Here is an 18,962-nt window from a genome sequence, read left to right on the forward strand (position 1 = left end):
ACGTAAGGAAACGTAATGCAGATATTCCCTGGAGTGGCTTCAAGTCCCAGGGCTAGGCAAGGACTGCGCTGCCCCACAGCAGCAGACAACCAAAGGGCAGTTTGCAAAACCTTCCTCAGGTATTCTCAAGCATCTGTATTCTTACTGAGGAGGTACCAAACACGTTTTACAAACTGCACCTAGCATCAAAACAGAGGTTTCCAGCTGGTGCTTTCAGTCCTCTTAGGGTCTCGTGCAACTTCCACAAAATCACTAGTCTTTTTTCTCTTACCACAAGCCATGAATTTTGTTTTTTTACTGCTGTAAGCACTAAGTACGATCTGCTTGCTCTGCATCACAAAATTCAGTGTTTTATTCTGCTCTACATACAAAGGTTTTACTGTCAGGAGTAGGTGTTAGCCTGGACAGCTGCTGTCACTTCTGTAGCTCTCCTTTACCACCTAAGTAACATCATTATTTTGTTGCTTTTTTGGGGGAAAAAAAAAAAAAAAAGCTAGCAATGTGGACCTAAATTTGTGAAGTTCAGTAATATTTGAGAGAAACCTTCCTCAAACACGCGCTGAGAGCATTCACCTGAGCTCTGCTACTTGTGTGAGCTGCACCCTGTGGGGACAGCCACACTTTTTGAAGGCCGTGCTCCGAATTAGCCTAAAAATAACACAGACACGGATCGAAAACTCAAGTTGAACTTCCGTTTGCCCCTTTTGGGGTTTAAAATCGGGGTGTTTTCGTTAGAATCAAAATCCACGCCGCTCTTCAACGGTGCCCAGGGGGTCCGCTCTGAGCGGCGGTGGAGGAAACGTCTGGAAAGCGGCGAGAGGTGGCGGGGGGGAGGGGAGGCCGCGGCGGGAGCGTCCGGGACGGCAGGTGGCGGCCTGAAGGGCGGGCCGGGACCGGCATCGGGATCGGGATCGGGATCGGTATCGGGACCGGGACCGGGACCGGGACCGGGACCGGGACCGGGACCGGGAGAGCCGCCTCAGGTGGGCGCCCCTGGGGCGATGCGGTGGAGCCCCCGTAGCACTCCCGTCTCCCTAGCAACAATCCCCAAAGCCCCGCCCCCTTATTGCATATTCATGACCCCCAGGCGCGGGGGGGGGAGGAGGAGGGGGAGAGGGAGGGGCGGGGGGCGGGGAGGGGGCGGAAGCGGAAGCGGGGAGACGGTTTCCGAGGAGCCCGGTATAAAGCGGCCGCCGGTGCCCGGTGTTGCCCGCTGCGCTCGAGCTGCCCCGAGTGGCCCGGTCCCTCCCTCCTCCTTCCCCCCACCCTCCCCGCCGGCCGCCTCCCTCCCCCCCGCGCCGCACTGAGCCGGTCCCGGGTGCTGGGGGAGACCCGGGGGCAGGTAAGGGGGGCGGTGGAGGGGGGAAGCGCGGAGGGTCTGGGGAGAGGAGGGAGGCCGCGAAGCGTGAAGGGCTGGGGGAGGTGGTGGGAGGGTGTGGGGAGAGGGTTTGGGGTGAGGGGTGTGCGGGGTTGGGAGGTGGGTGGCTGTGGAGGTGGAGAGGCCGAGAGGAGCTGTGGGGTGGTGAGGAGAGGGGTGAGGAGGCTTGGGGAAGGAGAGATGGACTGTGGAGTTGAAGGGATGAGATGTGGGGTTGCGGGGGGGCGTTTGGGATGAGGGAGGTGGGGGCTTGGGAGATCAGAGAGGGTTTGGGTGAAGATGATGAGGGGCTCTGGGGGAGAGGGTGAGGAGGCTTGGGGTGAAGGAGATGGGCTGTGGAGTTAATGGCATGAGATGTGGGGCTGCGGGGAGAGTGTTTGGAGGGAGGGAGATGTGGTTTTGGAGGAAGGAGGGTTTGAGGTGACGGTGGTGCTCTGTGGGGTAGAGTTGGAAGGAGTGTGAAGAGGATTGGGGAGAGGGTTTGGGCTGAGGGAGATGGGCTCTGGAGATGAGTAAGGAGCTGAGGAGGGAGATATGGGCCTGTGGAGAGAGAGTTTGGGGTGCAGTAGGTGAGGGACCATGGAGGTGGGAGAGGGTTTGCGGTGGAGGTGATGGGTGGCCCTTGAGATAGGAAAGCAGAAAGGAGCTGTGGGGTAGGGGGGAGAGGGGTGAGGAGGGGGTTTGAGATGAGGAAGGGATGGGGAGCTGGGAAGGGATGTGTGAGGCTGGGAGGGAGGTGAGCTGTGAGGAGAGGGTCTGGGGTGAGTGCAGAGGCAGTGAGGAGCTGGGGAGGTGGGCGAAGGAGATGAGGGGCTGAGGAGGCAGGGAAGCAGAGAGGCTGAAGGTTTAGGCTGAGGAAGTTAGGAAGGGATGAGGAGCTGGATAGGGAGATGTGGGGTTGGGAAGGAGCTGAAGAGCTCTGGGGAGAGGGTTTGGGATGAGGGTGACATGGGACTGTGGAGGTTGGAGAGAGTGAATTGGTATGAGGGAGATGAGGCTGCAATGGAAAAGGGATGAGCAGGGAGACAAGGGACTGTGGAGGAAGGATTGGGGAGAGGGCCATGGGCTGCAGAGGTGGGGAAGGGATGAGGAGCTGGGGAGGGTAATAGGGTGGGCAGGAGGAGGGGATGGATGAGAGGCTGAGCAGGTGGAAAGGCTTGAAAAATTGGGATGTCTGGAGTCTTAAGTCTTCCTAATGAGGTGAAGATAGGATGAGGAGGTGGTTGAGGGCTGCCTTGTAGCTCTGCTGGATGCTGGATGTGCTGGAAAGGGCTCCTCAGAGATGTGAAAGTTGGAAATTAGTTGAGCCCCTCAGACTTGGGCCTTGAGGTTTCTCTGCCCCTTCAGAATGTGTGTGTTTGACCTGTAACTGGAGCTCAGGGCTTAACTGTGAAGCAATTTGATGTCTCACCTCAGTGGGAGGGAGAAGTGGCCTCTTGTTAAACCCTTGCAACACTCACAGGTATCTTACCTAAAAGCTATGGTTTTCTGGGAGCTTCAGATGTTTCTTATCAGTGATTAGAGCACCTGAGAGCTGCAGGCTTGAAATGGTGGTCTCTGCCTTTGGCAGTGCATGAACTGCTTCTGACCTTGAAATACTGTTTTGGTGGCAGTCATTCCCTGTTCTTATGAGCCCTACAACTCTAGTGTTTGGAGGATTGGCTTCCATCAGTGTCTAAGGAGGGAGCAAATGATCTAGCACAGGGTGCAGTGACAGGTGGATGTTGCTGGGAGTTGGCTCCTGCAGCTGGTTACACGGAGAAAAGTGGAGTTGCAGAGGCTGGATGCCTGACAAAGTGAGTCCTTCCTACCTTGCAGAAAGGTGTTGCAAGAAGCAGATTGATAGCAATAGGCAGCACAGAAAAGGTGGAGATCTGAGGTATAAACTGCAGTGTTAGAAGAGCTTATGAGAAGAAACATTGCAGTTACAGCATGTATTTGTAATACTGTGTGAAAGCTGGTCTTGGTATGAGCTGCATCATGTTCCACTTCCCTGGGTCAGACAGTGCTACTAAAATATTTAATGAAATATGGCTTGAGCTGGCACTTCAGCTGCAAGCAAGAACTAGGGAAATACTTGCTGCTTTCTTTCACCTCAGGCTTTTCCTAAGCACCTGGCAAAAGGGGTTGTGGAGATATTTCTGCTGTGTAAAATGCAGAACCTGAGTAGCCTTCTTCCCCTGTGCTAGAATTGCAAGAGATAAGGTCTTCCTCATTAGGTTTGTTTAATGATTATACCAAATGGCAGAAATGTTCAACAGGACTAAGTGTTCCCTTCCTAAACAAGGAAAAAGGGTGCGAGATAAGGGATTAAGGCTTTTTAGCTGACAGTCTGGTTGCAAATGCTCCCCAAAGTGTTTTTACTGTAATTTTAAGAAGGTAATAACATCTTCTTAGGCTTCTAAACCAGCATTGAGTAGTCCTAGAGTCAGCCAAAGACAGCTGATGGGTTCCCATGCCTGTCAATGGTAGTAGCAGCTGCTGTCTTGGAAGTGAGAGCTTCATTCCAGTATTAATGAGATTAAATCGGGTATTTAAGGGGCTTTTCATGACAAAATAACAATTTCCATGATCTAATGGATGGGATCAGTGGAACAATGTCTATTTTCGTTAGCTGCTTGCACTCTCAGAGGCCAGTTCACATTAATCGGCTCATGCCTCCCTGAGCAAGGAGGTGACAGCAGTTCCTGCATTGTACCCAACCAAGGCATCTTGAGTAAAACTGAAAACTTCGGGTTCTATAGATACCTCTTACCTAACGCTGGCTCCTGTTAGAACCTGCTGCCCTTTAGGAGCTCCTTGCTGTGTTGGAGAGGAACAATGTCTGCTAACACAATCTTGCTGGAATTCTATTGCACCCAAAAAGCACCTCCTTTTTGCAAAGCTGAAGTGTGTTCTTAGCCTAGTACTGTGTTCAGCTGGCAAGGAAGTGTCTTCTACTTAATAATGAATGGGTGGTGTATTTAAGACTGTTTTGACTGAACTGGGAACTTGCTGCTGCTTCTGTCTCCAGCTTACCAGAAAATCATGACGTGCAACACTCAGGTAACCTTTTGGTGGTGCAATGCAAGTCTAATGTTTATGTGGCTTCCTTGGAAGCTCAGTATGATGCAACTCAAACTATACCCATGTTTGAGTGCACGTGACCCAAATTCTTCCTGCTGAAGCAAATGTAGCAGTGAAGAGCTTTGTGAAAGGGTGTCTTTATTCTGCTGTGTGGAAACCTGGGCTCTGAGGAGCTTAGCAAAAGCAGCCTGAACTTGGACCTGTCTCACAAGGCTGTGACCTCAGAGGTTAATTACTTTTAAACTCACTCCAGTCTTGGATTTACTGACAGCTAAAGAGTTTGGTCTTAGTAATTTAATATTGCTCTGCTTGTCTGCTAAGGAATGTGTGAACTCTGCCTCTCTCCCTGTATAAACTTGTTTCCTTTTTTAAAAAAAGGATCGTTCTTAAAAGCTATATCAGGATATTCTTGCTAGCTAATAGCTGTAGAGCATTTTGCTGGTGAAACTGTATGTAATGCTGCTGCTTTTGAGAAGCCAAAACACTTTGGCAATGGAGTTATTTAGGAAATGTGTAAGATTTGAAAGGCATCTCGCAAATGCTGAGATGGGAGTTGCCGAGCTGACCTAGTACCGCAATGTAATGCGCAGAGTTGTGACTCAAGTTCTTCCTTATACAGTCAAATTTGGTGTTGTCTGGCTGAATCCTCACAAACTACATGCTGCCTATGGTATGGTTCCCATAGTATGGTGCTGTCTTGTGTTTGTAGCCACATATTTGTGACTTAAGGCTTTACTCCTAGGGCTACTACACAGTTTCCCACAAGAATTGTGGTCACCTTGGTTTACATGTTATGCAAATGCAATAAAATCTTTTCACATCTCCGATCAAGGGAAACTGCAGTTGGAAACTTTCTGAATTTAACTGGCAATCTGTCTCCACAGTTCTTTGACAGAAGCAGCCAACCTCAAATAACTGTGAATGATCAAGCAGTTTGTGTTGAGCAATCCTGCACATACAGAGGCATCATGCTTGAAACAACAGCAAGCTCCAATTGCTATTTAAGGGAGTTTGATAATGTAATCATTGATGGCACAAAAAGATGCTAAATAGAGGTGAAGCTATTAGATTTGGAGAGGGGCTTCCCAGTTCATCTGCCAGGTGAGCTGCCGTGGAAGCAGTGGGCCCATCACGAGGTGGGGAAGCTCTTACAGCCTTAAGAGTCTTATATAGCTTTTCTGCACTGCACTGGGGCCTTAAGAAGACTGGCTTCTGCAAGATCCCAAGCTCTGGCCCATTAAAGCTGAAGTAGCTTTAAATTCTGTGCCTTTGGCTAAAGTGCATGAGCTTGTCTGCCTGTGGCTAAAGTGCATGAACTTGATGCTGTCAGAAGGCTTAAACTGGCTGGGTTATTCTGTGAGTTCCTTCAATGTGCAGTCTGCTGTCAGTTTTACTGACTAACTTCCATTCAAAAGTGCTCAGAAATACTGAATGCAACAGTTGTTGCGCACTTAAACAGCCCCAGTTTAACACCAGAATATTGAAACAATACTCCTCTAAATCAAAATATTATTCTTGCCTACTATCTGTTTGAACAATGAGTCCAGTGAACTTTCTAGCACAGCGATATATGCAAGTCACTGTAAAAAAAACACCAAACTATTCTGGCAACTGGATTTTTTTGGAAGCTGCATGGTATCTCCTGTTGTGGTAGACAATACCTTGTGTGTAGCTTGAAAGGTGGTTGTGGTTTAATTTGAGAATTGTCTTCAAGATGGGTGCTCCTAGATGGTCTAGAATGCAGTGTTGGATGTGGACACCTAAATTGCAGAGCTCTGAGCTGAGTTTCACATGTTTCACTAAACTGCTGGTCAGGTGACTGTTGGAGAGTTTGCACCTTATCAGTTACCCACATGTCTTGCACTTGGGCCACAGCCCTTCCAGTGCACTCGATTACCACCCAAAACATGAACTGGTAAAAGATATTACTACATCCTTAAGGGCTTGTGGGTGTCTTGTGCCCCAGCACAAATCAGTTACTGCTCTTCTGAATAACCTGATGGTTCTGTAATGCCTCAATATTACACACTTCACTCTGGAGTGGAATAGGATACTCTGCATTAGGAAGAGCTGAGTTCATAGTATTAAATGTGGGCCTGTGATAGTTACTGGAGGCAGAATTTGCCTCAAGTTAAAAGCTGAACTTGAGGCATCTCAGCAATGGTTTTGGAGTGCTGCAGTGTCTGAGTCACTGCAGAGAAGCTGATGTGCTGTGAACTGCCATCTTAGGGAACCTGGCACAGGGTAGCTTAACGAAAGCCCCTTAGTGCTGTGAAGTCACTTAGCTGCAAGCTGGAATACCACATTGTAGTGACTAGGGATGAGCAGCCAGGGCTTCTCATTGAGCCTCCTATTTGCCGTGGTTTTCTGGCAAGCTTCAGGCTTCCATTTGGTAATGATTTGGTTTGGCACGGGAGCAGTTTCTGACCTGGGTTTGACTCTTGTTTGTGTAGAGTCCACTCAAATGGAAATCTTGAGCTGACAGAAGGGTTGATTGTATCTTTAGTGCATGGGCAAAATCTAAAACCCCAGATAAACCTGTTTACTAGGGCAAAGAAGGGAGATGGCAGCCCTGTATTTCTGAGCCCTAAAAACATCCCGAAGATGCTCTTTAAATACTGTAAACAGCAACAGATGCAGTACAGAATTGCTCCTGAATTACTTTACTAGGCTGGATCCGAGGTGGATTTTCAGTATTCAGGGAGAGCGAGACTGGTGCTCTTAAGAGTCCAGAGGACCTAGTTTCATCTTGTTTTAACTGAGAACTCTAATGTTTTTATAACTGAAATTGAAACCTGTGTTATGCTGACCCTGCATATTTTCTCTCCTCTGCTGGCTGGCCTGGAGTACTTCTGCATGCAGCAGAGTTCATTTATTTTGGAGACTTAAACAAGCCATTATCACCCTTCAGTGCCAGATAAATAAATGACCTAACTGGGGGCTGAACCCGAAGTGTTGTCTCTACAAAAGCACAGTTGCGTGTTGTACTTAGCGTCATTCTGTCCTTGAATATATGATCAGTCTTCCTGGCCCATGTCCAGAAACCAGTGGCTTAACCCACCAAGCGATGACTATGGAGCAGTCAGACTTCTGTGCCACTTCATTTCCTATCATCACTTCCAGCAAGCAGCCTTCCAGAATACCCTTAAATTGCTTGAGAACTACGTAATCCACCCCATGCTTATCAGTCAAAGTGAGAATAGGAGTAGGAGGAGCAGAATCAACTATTAAAGTAATCTTGATGTTGGATCTTTGCTTGCAGGTAACAAGGGCTTCAGGGTTTCTGTGGGGAGGAAGAAAAGCGTGCAGGAGTAAATCCTCTTTCTCTTCAGAGGGATATCTCTGCAAATACATTGGTCCATGCAGTCTGGCTTGGGGTACTCCCAAAGGAGTGATTTTGCAGTCTGAACTATTGCTCCTTTGAGTAGTGTGGCTGGCCAGCTAACTCCCAAGAGTCCAAAAAATAACCTAAAACAAACTCACAACTTGCTTCAGTGCTAACACATCCAGTGCACATGTCCTGCTTGTCTGAAAAATGTCTGGAGAATTTGGCTCTTGATGTTGGCTTGTTCTTGTTCTTTTTGTTGGCTCTTGTTCTGCTTCAAACCCCTCTGTGGAAGGGGAAAATGCCAGCAGGAGTTATCTTACTGTTTCCAACATCTTTGAGTTCTCCAGGTCACAGAACACTCTTTACATATGCTTTGACTTTGTTTTTTGGGCTGTCCAAAGCTTTTTTCGATTGAAATATTGTCACAGTATAAGGATGAACCCACCACCTCCTTCAGTGGCTCCAAACTGGTGGGTCACTCCCTGTCTGTGCTTTTTGTGCAGTTATTGCAAGCCTGATAGCTTGAGCCTTGCTTTTCTGCTTTGCTTTCCAAATTGTGTGGCTAGTCAGTTCTATAGGTACTAATTGGATGTATGCATGAGCTGTATGCATCAGCTTGACTGATGTGATATAGTAAATAGTCTTTCTCCTATGCTCTCGAGTAGCCTCTGGTTACATAGTTCTACAGGAGCTTGGGTTCCCATTCAGCGAATCTTGTGCCAGCTCTTCCTGAGATGCCCAGTCCCTATGCATCTATAGATGTAAGCTTCAGTTGTTAGCAATGACTATTTGTACTCCTAAGGAATATTAGGATATATTTGTGCATGAGTAGTCCTGTGATACCTTAAAAAGGAGCCTCAATTTGATTTCTTGAGTGTTTGACTAGAGCCAATAAATCTCTCCTGTCCCTAAAATCTAGTATAGTTTGTGTAAGGCACATAAATTTGATTCCCATACTCCTTGAATAGATTTTTAAGTTATCTTATGGGGAGTTGCTTTACCTTGTGTGGAAAATCCCAGTGCCCCTTAACTGCAAACCATTAAACGTGCATTTGCTCACTGCTTCTTTCTAGCAACACAGCCCTGCCTAGTATTTCCCTAGGCTACTCTTAGCAGCTTTCTTGTTCTCATTAACTATGCTCCTAAATTAACACTTATTCTAAGCAATCAGCTCAAGCTTGCATTAAGCCTGGTTACTGAATAACTTGATTAATTACTGCCTCAATTGTTGGTGAAACAGTAGCCACACAGTTTTCTGAACTTTCAGCCTCTTTCAGTGGCTTTTGGTCACTAGACCAATTGTCTGGATGTCTCAGGGTCCCATGAAGTGATTTTAAATATCTCACTTGTAGGATCTATGAATGGATTTGAGAATATGCTGCCTTGATTGTGAATCACAACCTTGTTTTGCATACTCTGCTCCTGGGTTTTTAATTAATGTGTCCTTGAAAGCCTTGGATTCTTCAGGTTTTAGTGGTTTCTCCACTCTGATGTGGGAAGTGGCCTGTGATCAAGTATCCATGTTAGATAAAGCTTTAAGTTCCTATAGATCTACTGTGCTAAGACTGAATAGTGAAGGCACCACAGCTTACAAGACACTTTGGACAAATTCACCAATAAAAGCAGTCAGAAATTGCTTCAATCCACTGAATGATGCAGACACCCTAGGGAACACGTCAAAAAAGGTGCTGTAATACAGCTGAGTGAAAGCAACACCTTGTTTATCTCAGTGACAGCGTCCAGCTTGTTAATATTGCATCAACCTGTACCTTGGAAAATAAATGGAAGCCTGCTAGTAATGAGTATTAAGGAGAAAAAAGGTGGGGAAAGGTTTCCTTGTTTTGCTTCAGTGATTGTCCAACATCTCAATCTTATGTGGTTTGCTTTTGTAAGCACCATCATGAAGCTTTCTTCATCTCTGCGGGTGTATGAGTTAAGTGCACTAGCAAGGGAAGTTTGTGAGTTTGTTATCCAGATAATAACAATATTGACCAAACTGTGGCTCTCAATGTATTTTTAAAGGGCATTGGCCTAGGAGTAAATTTGGAAGCCAAGACTGGGAACTTCTGGACTCTGTACTATCCAAAAAAGCAAAGGAGCCCAAAGCTCTTCACAGGCTGGTTGACTTCCCAACCAGATGTGGCTCAAACTTGCTAGATATGAGTGACTAAGACTGAAGATGCATCTTTATCTTGTGCCTGAAAGGATTTGTGCTTGTAGTCATGCTGTCACCATGCCAACCCTTCAGGAGAGCACAAAAACATAGAAGGCTTAAGAGTAATGTGTGAATCTCCAGTTATATTTATAGCTGGCCATGTAGTTTGGTGTAAAATCTCTTGATAAGACTTAGAAATAGCAAATCAGACCAAACTGCAGGTTGACCAGAAGTTGTCACTTGGTCTGAGTAGCATCTGTGATAATTATATAAACTACCATTGTGGTATGGAATGAGGAGGATGTGTTCAAAGGAACACAGATGTCATTGTGATCCCCCTAATAAAAGCTTCAATACCCAGGTGTCTGGGGGAAGATAAATCAGCAAGTAGCAGGTATCTATCCAAAGCCAAAGATTTTAATCCTGCATTTCTCTTCTGTGTGGCTGTACCAGAAGTTGACTTAGAACTTGTTTTAGAACCAGCAGCCTAACAAAATGGAGAGAAAACACAGCTGTGATTTCATCTGAGACTCGAGCAGCTGTTATGCCACTTGCCTGTTGGAGTTGGGCAGCAGAGAGGCTTGTCTCTGCCACCACTGATACTTACATAACTCTCCAAAGCTGCCACCTCCTGGATCAGTGGCTTTAAGGACATGTGGTGAAGAGAGGAGGTGGCAGAGGGGTGGTAAATAAGGAGGCTCTGGAAAGGTGCCTGCACCAGGACTCCTGTATACCTTGATAAGAACTGCACTGACAGCTGCTAGGAGAGCCTGGTACAGTAAAAAAATCAGTGATTTTTCTGCTCCAAGCTTAAATTTGTGAGCTGAGGTTACTTGTGAGTATTTCTCTTGGAAAGCTGGTTGGCCAAGTTAACTCAGATATCTGAGTTTCCAGGGGGGCGAAGGGTTTTGCTGTTTCTTTGATCTGTTCAAAATTAGCTTTGATCTGCTGAGCTGGTTCCTTGCTTGTTATCCTGGATGGTAGCAGGTCATTCAGGAGCCATTCCCCAAAATGTCTAGAGTGGCAAAGGCTTTTTGGTGCTATTATAGCACTACATTAAAGAGGAAAAAAGCAAAGAATTAGGTTATTTATGTCCTTCCCTATGTACAAAAGTACTTAGTATAGCTTTTGATGCTGTCTGCAGGATGAAGGGCAGGCAGTGATAGAAAAGGTGAAGACCTTAGAGGGTTTTTGGAGCTGAGCTGTGTAATGAGATAATGCACCTTGAACTCCTAATTAACTGAGCACCAATTTTCTTAACTTCTTACCTTTTGTTGTATCAGATGCTGCAGCTCAAGACAGCCCCTTTATAACTTGAGATCCTCTCAATCTAAACAGACTCTTCCAGTCGAGGTTTCCCTTGTGCAGCTGAGTCAACCCTGGATGTGCTCATGGTGGTGACCAAAGGTTGAGCTGGGTTGCTGGTGCTTAGTAGCCCTCTTGAGAAATGTGTGATGGTTCAGAATTACCTAATCACTTTGCTACACCCTTCAATTTCTTGATGTGTATGATGTGTAGATCACATCCCTGCTTGCAGCACAGAGGGTGGAGGTGCATTTTAAAATTGCTTGAATTCCTTGGCCTTGTCCAGTTCTCTGAACTGATAGCCTTTAAATAAAAAGGTTGCCAGAAGACACAGGTCTGTAGGGTTTCCCTTCCAAACAGGCAAAGGAATGAGATCAGGTGCCTTTCAAGCAGCCCAGTCCTACTTAGTCCTGGATGTTTTACCTAATGTTTGTCCTTGAGTAAACTGGAGTCTTTTACTGAAACACTTTACCCTGAGCTGTAAGCCAGTATCAAAGCTAACTTCAGTTCCCTGTTTTGAAAGCTGGTAACATTTTTCTTCCATGGTTTTGCACTTCCTAACTGTGAAGCATAAAATTGAACTGAATCTTATTCTGATAGGACATTTTTTCAATAGGGACAATACAGGACACTATTACCATACTTTATATACATCCTCTTTCTCTCTAGACCTCATATGGCGAGTGTTAAGACAAGGTAATAGCACAAGCCCTCAAGGAAGGGGAGCTGAGAAACAGATTTTCTTGCCAAAAGTCATGTTGTAGAGTTGATGCAGCCCCAAAATGTGGAACTAGCAGGTCACCACATGAATCTTTTGCAGAATTTGTTACTAGTAAAGTGTAAGTTAGACTTTTTCTTAATAAACCAGTATTTTAAATGCATCTTAAATTTGTTGTTCAATTGAAGTGTGATGTCCTGGTTCCTTAGCTTGCATTCTGTTTTCAGTGCAGAATTCACCCCTGGGCCTTGCTTGGCTTGTTAAAGCTTTGCAACAAAGTGGAAATGACCCTTTGAACTATTTCTATCATATTTCATGGTGCTCTAGGTCTCTAGAGAATTTAATGGATCAAAAGTCTAATTTTATTGCAAAAAACTTTCATAGAGGAAATATTTTAAAGTTGTTACTGCACTTGATTTCTGTTCCATTAGAACAGGACAATAAATGCAGAAAAATGCATTTCATTTTCAATGACCTGAATAGGGATGTGTCTGTTGAATTTTGGCTGCTGCATAAACAAAACAATATTAAGATTTTTCAAGTCCTTTTGGACTCTAAGAGCCTAAAACACTACAGCATATTATGCTAAACTGCACATTGCTTTAATCAAGCCATATTCTTCCCCAAAATCTGGCAGGTGATAGCTCTAACAGTAAACACATTTGCTTATTGCAAAAACTGGTATTGTAATTGGGAAAGAGAAATGAAGTGACTAAGCAGAATGCTCTGTTCAAGCTGCCAAAATAAAACACAGTCCAGAAGGGCAAGCTACTTTTTCATTAAAATAAGCTTTAACAGCTATGAAATTTCTTAGCCCAAGGGCTTCCTCTAACTTGACAAACGACTAAAATGGAAAATGTTAAATGTCTGTGCTGACCAGCAACTTGCATCAGCTTTAAGATGTGTAGCAGTTCAGTAATAAATAGAGCTCTTGTGTTTTCAAGCCGCAAGAATTAAGCGCTCATCTTTCCCAAATTGCCAGCGTTATCTGGGAAGGGATAACATGCAGGGACCTGTCCGTGCTGGTGGAACACGGTAGCTAGGAGATCGTCTGTTGGTCCAGAACTGGAGACTTGAGCATCAACAGGAGCATCCCCAGCCTGTACAGCCCAAGAAAATCTCCAATAATGACTGCGGTAAGGAAGGAGTGAGGCTGCTTTTTTTGTTGCCTCCTGATGGTTAATGACACTTCTGTTGCTCAGAGCATGTCAATACCCTCTAATCCTCCTGGTTACAGCTTAAGCTGATCATTAATTCTCTGATGAGTAAGAGATCACTTCATGTTGTCCTTTCAGCAGCTCTTATCTGAAACCTGCTGTCAAACCTTACTGTGAAACTATTAGAATAATCCCAAGACCGTAGGACTTAATTTTCTTCTGGCTTTCATTGTTTTTCCTGTAATTCATCCCAGCTTCTTCCCTATTGGCCTGCATCTGTTCTGAAGTACAGTGTGTTGCTCAGATTGCACAAACCTGGTGTTAGTCTCAGTGAGTTGTTTTAATCATGTGAAATAATCCCTACCCTCTAGTAGATACTTTATGGTCTGTCTTCCAGGAGGATATTGACTTGGTCTGCTCATCTACTATAAACCTCAGTTTTCTGGGAAGTTTATGACCCTTTTTCCATTCTGTCTGCAGTTAAGCATTAGCAGGAACAGTGTTTGAATAAATATTTGCCAATTTATCACTTCTGTTTCAGACTGTGCTTTAATCTCTTCCAGTCCTCAGATGTCTATTCAATAATCCAGCTCTTGGCATGTGGGCCTCTGGACCAACACTAGAAAACTCCTCAAAGTCCCATATAAATTCTATTTTCCTTATACCAAATTTTTATCTTGCTATGATGTTTTCCCAAGTCCATCTGAGTTTCTTACCCACCTGTGGTGGTTTCATCTAACATTGCCAGGGTCTTAATGGTGGGGATGGATGGCAGCTACTGCTTATTAAGGCTTGTGAAATTCTACATCTCTCCCAATTTACTGGAACTTTCCTCTTTCAGAATTGTTTTTCTGGGAGATGTCAAGTGAGCAATCTCAAGCTATTCTGTTTGTCTGGAATCAGTTTAAATCTTTTCTATCTGAAAATGGAAAAGGCATGCAATAAACTATCTGATAAACCATCCAGTATGCACAAGTACTCAATGTTTTTTGGATATTCTAGGCTAAAAAATGTTACCACTGTCTGACTGGGATAATTCTACCATGTGCTGAGAGACTCCATCACATGATATTGGAGACCCATTCTTAGTATACATGTGTGTTTAGCAAGGCCACTCTTTTCTGTTAAGACCCCAAATGTATGTCTGTATATCAAGGCAACATTTTTTTGCTGCTCAAAGTGAAGATTTTGATGAATACTTCATAAAGTTGCTCCTTAATCTGAACTACTAGTCTGTTAATCCCCCCAAAAGTTTTGCCTACATGTGCTTCATGAAACCAGCACAAAGCACCAAAAAGCAGGGGGCAAATATACCAGGCTTTCAACTCCTGTAGGAGAAAAGTAAAAAACCTTTAAGAGTTAACTGTGTTCATGGAAACAGGATTAGAAGCCAAATCACTATCTTGTACTAGAGAAAATTGATAAGAAAAATATCTAGTTAAAAGAAGAATTCTTTAAAGACATACCTTGATGACTTTACCTAGTGCCATCTGTTCAAGTTTTATGTTATGCAGTAGTCTTTCAAGTACATGACTTTGGTTTTGCAATTTCCTTTCATTCTTCTCATCCCCTTATTTCAGGAATGATGACTGTCCTATTTTCCCCACAGAAATAAGTTGCACATCTATAAAGCATCCCATTCTGAGTCTTATTGTCAAAAATGCCTGATGGCTTCAGCTAGGTGCATTTAATCTGACCTCTGCATGTGGTCATGTATGTTCTTTGCTCAATTCCTGCTGTTTGTCACCTGTAAGGAGTTACCTTCTGGAAGAGCATCACCAAGTAAAGGTTGAAAATAATAATAAAAAAAGAGCATGTTGCAGGAAGTAGAAGCCAGAAGAGGTGATGAGAGGGATAATAGGGACCCCAGGGAGCTGAGAATTGGGATATCCAGCCTCCTGTAAGGTCAGGCTCAGCTTTCCAAAGCAGCAATGAGAAGACTTGACATCTTTTTAAGCTTGTAAGGTTAAAGAATGTAAAGCAATAAAAGCTTAGAGCTGAGAACTGAGTAGTGAATGAGGGCTACTAAAATACTGCTAATATCAGAAGAATTTCTGTTGGAGGGTGGACTTTTTGTGCTGGCTTAAAAAATCTTCTGCTTTTTGACCAGAGCAGCAGTTATGAAGCCAGGCTGAAGGGGAGTGAGGCAAGATGAGGAAAAGTCAGTGGTGCAACTGCAAACTTCAAGCACCAGGATAAAGTTGTGAGGATGAGAGAAGAGGAATTGAGGAGACATTTAACTGCCCTAAGAAGCCTATGCTCTTGCTTTTCAGTGTGATAAAGCCATCCTCCTTGTCCAGCTTTGGTTGGCTACAGCTTCCCCTGACCTAGTCTATGGAAATCAGGTGCTCAAAGCCTCTGTCTGCATACAGTTGTCAAATTCTAGGATGCTGAATTCAAGTTGTAGCCCTTACTTCCACTGCAAGTTTACTCACACGGACTAGGGAGGCCTTTCACCTCTCTGGAGATGAGTTAGAATAGTTGCATGTGCATTTTTGTGCATTTTTAAACCACAAAGGCAGAATACCTATTTGTGTGATGTTCAACTCACTGCTCTTTTCCCATGTGGTTTGAGCCTTCAGGATAGTATCGAAGGCAGTAGGACAAGAAAAAAGAACCTCTGCTTGATGTCTGACTCTAGCAAATGCGCTACCTAGTAGAGGATCAGATGCTTTTCCAAGGATATTAGATAACTAGTAGGATAAGCTGGCAACTCAGCTGAGTTTTCAGCATCAGGCCATGCCCTTTACTGAAATTTTAGCTTTTTCCTTCGTTGTGCAGCTTCCCAAGTGCCCCTGTCAGCACCTGCAAGTGTTAGAGCAGTTTTCCCTGCTTGTAGAAACACATGTGACACCATCTGACCCTGAGTTCCTTCCCCCTCTGAGAGGGGTCTCGAGAGCTGTTCTAGCTGGTGTGCAATTAGCTGGGCATAAAGAAACAACCTCTGGATCAGCTTTGTTTTCCAAACAATCGATGCCGCTCACATAGGTTGAGCGTCTCATTTCCATGCTCTTGTCAGCAGGCCCGCAACGAGGAAATAACCGGTGTTCTTGTACAAAGAGGCCCTTCTTAATGCTGATTCTTTTTATTCTTTAAGATATCCTTAAATGTTTAGCAAAATTGGTCAGAAGCTAAATGAAATGACAGTACTTTATAGCGATGACATACTTTTTAGCTATTTTTTGGCAATGGAATGGGGATCTGCTGTTCAAGCGACCTCACTGTACTTTTTATGGAAATACTTTCTCGTATTTAGCATCTGATAATTTTGTCTGGGAAATTTATTTCAATGAAGAGGACACTGAAGAGGCTTACCAAAGGTTAGGTGTTCAGGTTTGCTGCTTTAATGTATAGCTATTTCTTCCCTTATTTCTACCTGTACGATCCTATACTTGATTTAGAGTAAGTTCCCCTCATTTGGAGCCAGTGAAGGTACTCTAGCATCCCATGATGGGCTTAAATGGAGCAGGCTGCTATAATTTGGGTGAGAGGGGGAAGGAGAGGAAAAAAAAAAAGGAAATAAGTTGGGATGAGGGAGAGGTGTCCCTTTCCTGTACACTGGCTGTGGACAGACCGATCGTAGCAATGATGTTACATCAAACTGCAGGTTGCTCTTCAGCCTGAATGGTCACTTCTGGCCTACCAGGCTATACTTTGATCTCTAAGTCCCCTGGAAGAAGGCAAAACAAGAATATATAGTGGAAGGTGATATTGAGTTATATTTAGCTGTTTATAAACCCTTCAGGGAATCTGAAATGTGAGAAACACTTTTCTGAGTTGTTTTGGTGCTCCACTGAGGGAGTAATCGTTTCTTCCAAGTTAGAAAAGCTGCCCAAACCCAAAGTGCTCTATCTTTGTGGGGTGAACACGATTCTCTCAATGCTTCTAAAGGCTCATTTGAATCGAGTTTTGTGAAACTGGATGACAGTAATGCGTTTAGGGATGGGTAATTGGAGTTCCTTCCAATGTATTAGCCTTGCAGACGTTAATAACAGGCTAGAGGAAGGCAACGCGTGGAGATCCATGCAGTGCTCTTTCTCTCTTGATCTCCTGAGCAGCTTCTGTAATTACCTCAAACCTATTCTGGCGGCAATTGGAATTTGTCAGCATTTACTGCCTGAAGAAATTAATTTGTGCAGCCAGTTTGCAGAGCAGCAACTATAATTAGTCCAAATTCTGGTACATGAAAATAATGTTCTGCACTCTTTATCTTAAGTACACTAACATCTGCCAGAAGTATCTAGTGTTGCATGCATAGACTAATTTGTTCTGGCCTGAATTTTCTCTATGGATGAATATTCATGCAAAATACTAATCTCAAGCTATTATAGAAAGTGTTGCTCATTCCATAGAGCAATTTGCAGCTGGCTATGCTGGTACAATTCACTTCCCACACTGTGCAATCAGGAAGACGGCCTGGGTAGAATAACTTGCAAAAAATGCTGGTGGCAACGATGTGCTGATAGCCGGGGTGGCTCTTGCCCCACCAGCTTTACTGGGTTAGACCTTGTCGTTCCTTCTGTAAAAAGGGAAGATTGTTCTCATTAATCTATTTTGTAACAGATTGAGATGCTTTCTGAGAGTGGCCTTAAGTTTGGATTGCCTCTTCTTGGTGAAATCTCTGTTATTGGAAGCAAACTTCAAATCCCACCAGCTGTTTTCATGGCAGCTTTTGGGGAAGAATGTGCTATTTGGAGGTCCTGTTGTCACGAGTGAGGACATGCCTGAGTCTTTGCTGTAGAAAAGAGCTGTGTCCTAGTGCCCGTGTTACCAAAAAGTGCTATTCCAGCTATTGGGGTTTCCTCCAACTCAATCCTATTCCCCCCCCTTCTACTTCTATTTATGCCCATTTACTTGTTTAATGACCATGAGACCAACCTGGAGCATAGAGGTAGCTTTTTATCCAGCCATAAACCAAAAATAAGCTTAATCAGATAATGCTACCTTTCCCAGTTTAAGAAAATAAAGTGTTTCCTAGTGAAAACAGGAGCGGTGGTGATTGAACAATGTAATCTGATCTTGTATTAGCAGCCGCCTGCGCCGTTAGGGAGCTGCCAAATATCCAATCCGCTGAATAAAACCTGTCTCATGTGAAATGCTGGATCCCGTCTGAAAAGATGACTTCCCAGAATTGTTTCATTAACTTCATAAAGAGCCATGATTTCCTACTTTTATTTCCAGCGCCCCCCAATAATATAATCAGGCTTGGGAAACCACTTTAGCCCCCAAAATACGAAGAAAGAGTATTGTCTCACCTCAAGGTTCTCCCTGATTTCATGACGATACCCCATCTCTGTGTTAAGCCTTAAGTTCTCTCAAAGTCTCAGTGGTTCATGTCTGGGCAGGAAAAAACCCCTCGGGGCTATTTAACAACATTTTTTCTCTGCATCATCCCTTCTTTCAGCATTAGCAGGTCGTTTCTTTGGGGTCGTTTTTTGAGTATGCTGGAAGTGAGTGAAAAATGGTGGCAAGACAGCAGGGCCCTGCATTAGGGTGCAAAGCAAATAGGGAACCTTATAGGAGGTTTAATCCTGGCAGTGCTGGGGTAGGAGCTCTGCTTTTGTCAGGTTTTAATTTCTGGAACTTTTATATATACCAAGGAAATGGTGCAACGTTGTTTGTTAATCCTTTCTAAATGAAATTTCCTATAGCCAACCCCCATCGGACCTTGCTGCTGTGCCCTAAATTGGGTGGCATCCTCAAAAGCAGGTTGTGCCGCAGCATTTTTCCTTTCTTTTTATGAAACCGAATCTCCAGTCTCAAAATGACCCTGTTAAAACCCTTCTCTAAGGAGCCTTCGCTCGGTGCCAGGATTGCTAGGCACGACATTCTTGTAAAACAAGCTCTTTTGTGCT

The 18,962-nt window shown here is 44.4% G+C and overlaps 1 protein-coding gene across 1 annotated transcript in view; it reads left to right on the plus strand.

The window, feature by feature from the left end:
• The first annotated feature begins 1,145 nt into the window (after positions 1 to 1,145).
• The window catches only part of SLC45A4 (solute carrier family 45 member 4), a 47,921-nt gene continuing 30,104 nt past the window's right edge, over positions 1,146 to 18,962 (plus strand). Inside the window, exon 1 of the mRNA XM_010221736.2 lies at positions 1,146 to 1,342. The gene's annotated coding sequence lies outside the window, so the exon portion shown is untranslated. The remainder of the gene's footprint in view (positions 1,343 to 18,962) is intronic.

This window comes from Tinamus guttatus, unplaced genomic scaffold (assembly GCF_059628265.1).
Source record: "Tinamus guttatus ecotype Peru unplaced genomic scaffold, ASM5962826v1 Tinamus_guttatus_pri_ptg000038l, whole genome shotgun sequence".
NCBI classification, from domain to species: domain Eukaryota; kingdom Metazoa; phylum Chordata; class Aves; order Tinamiformes; family Tinamidae; genus Tinamus; species Tinamus guttatus.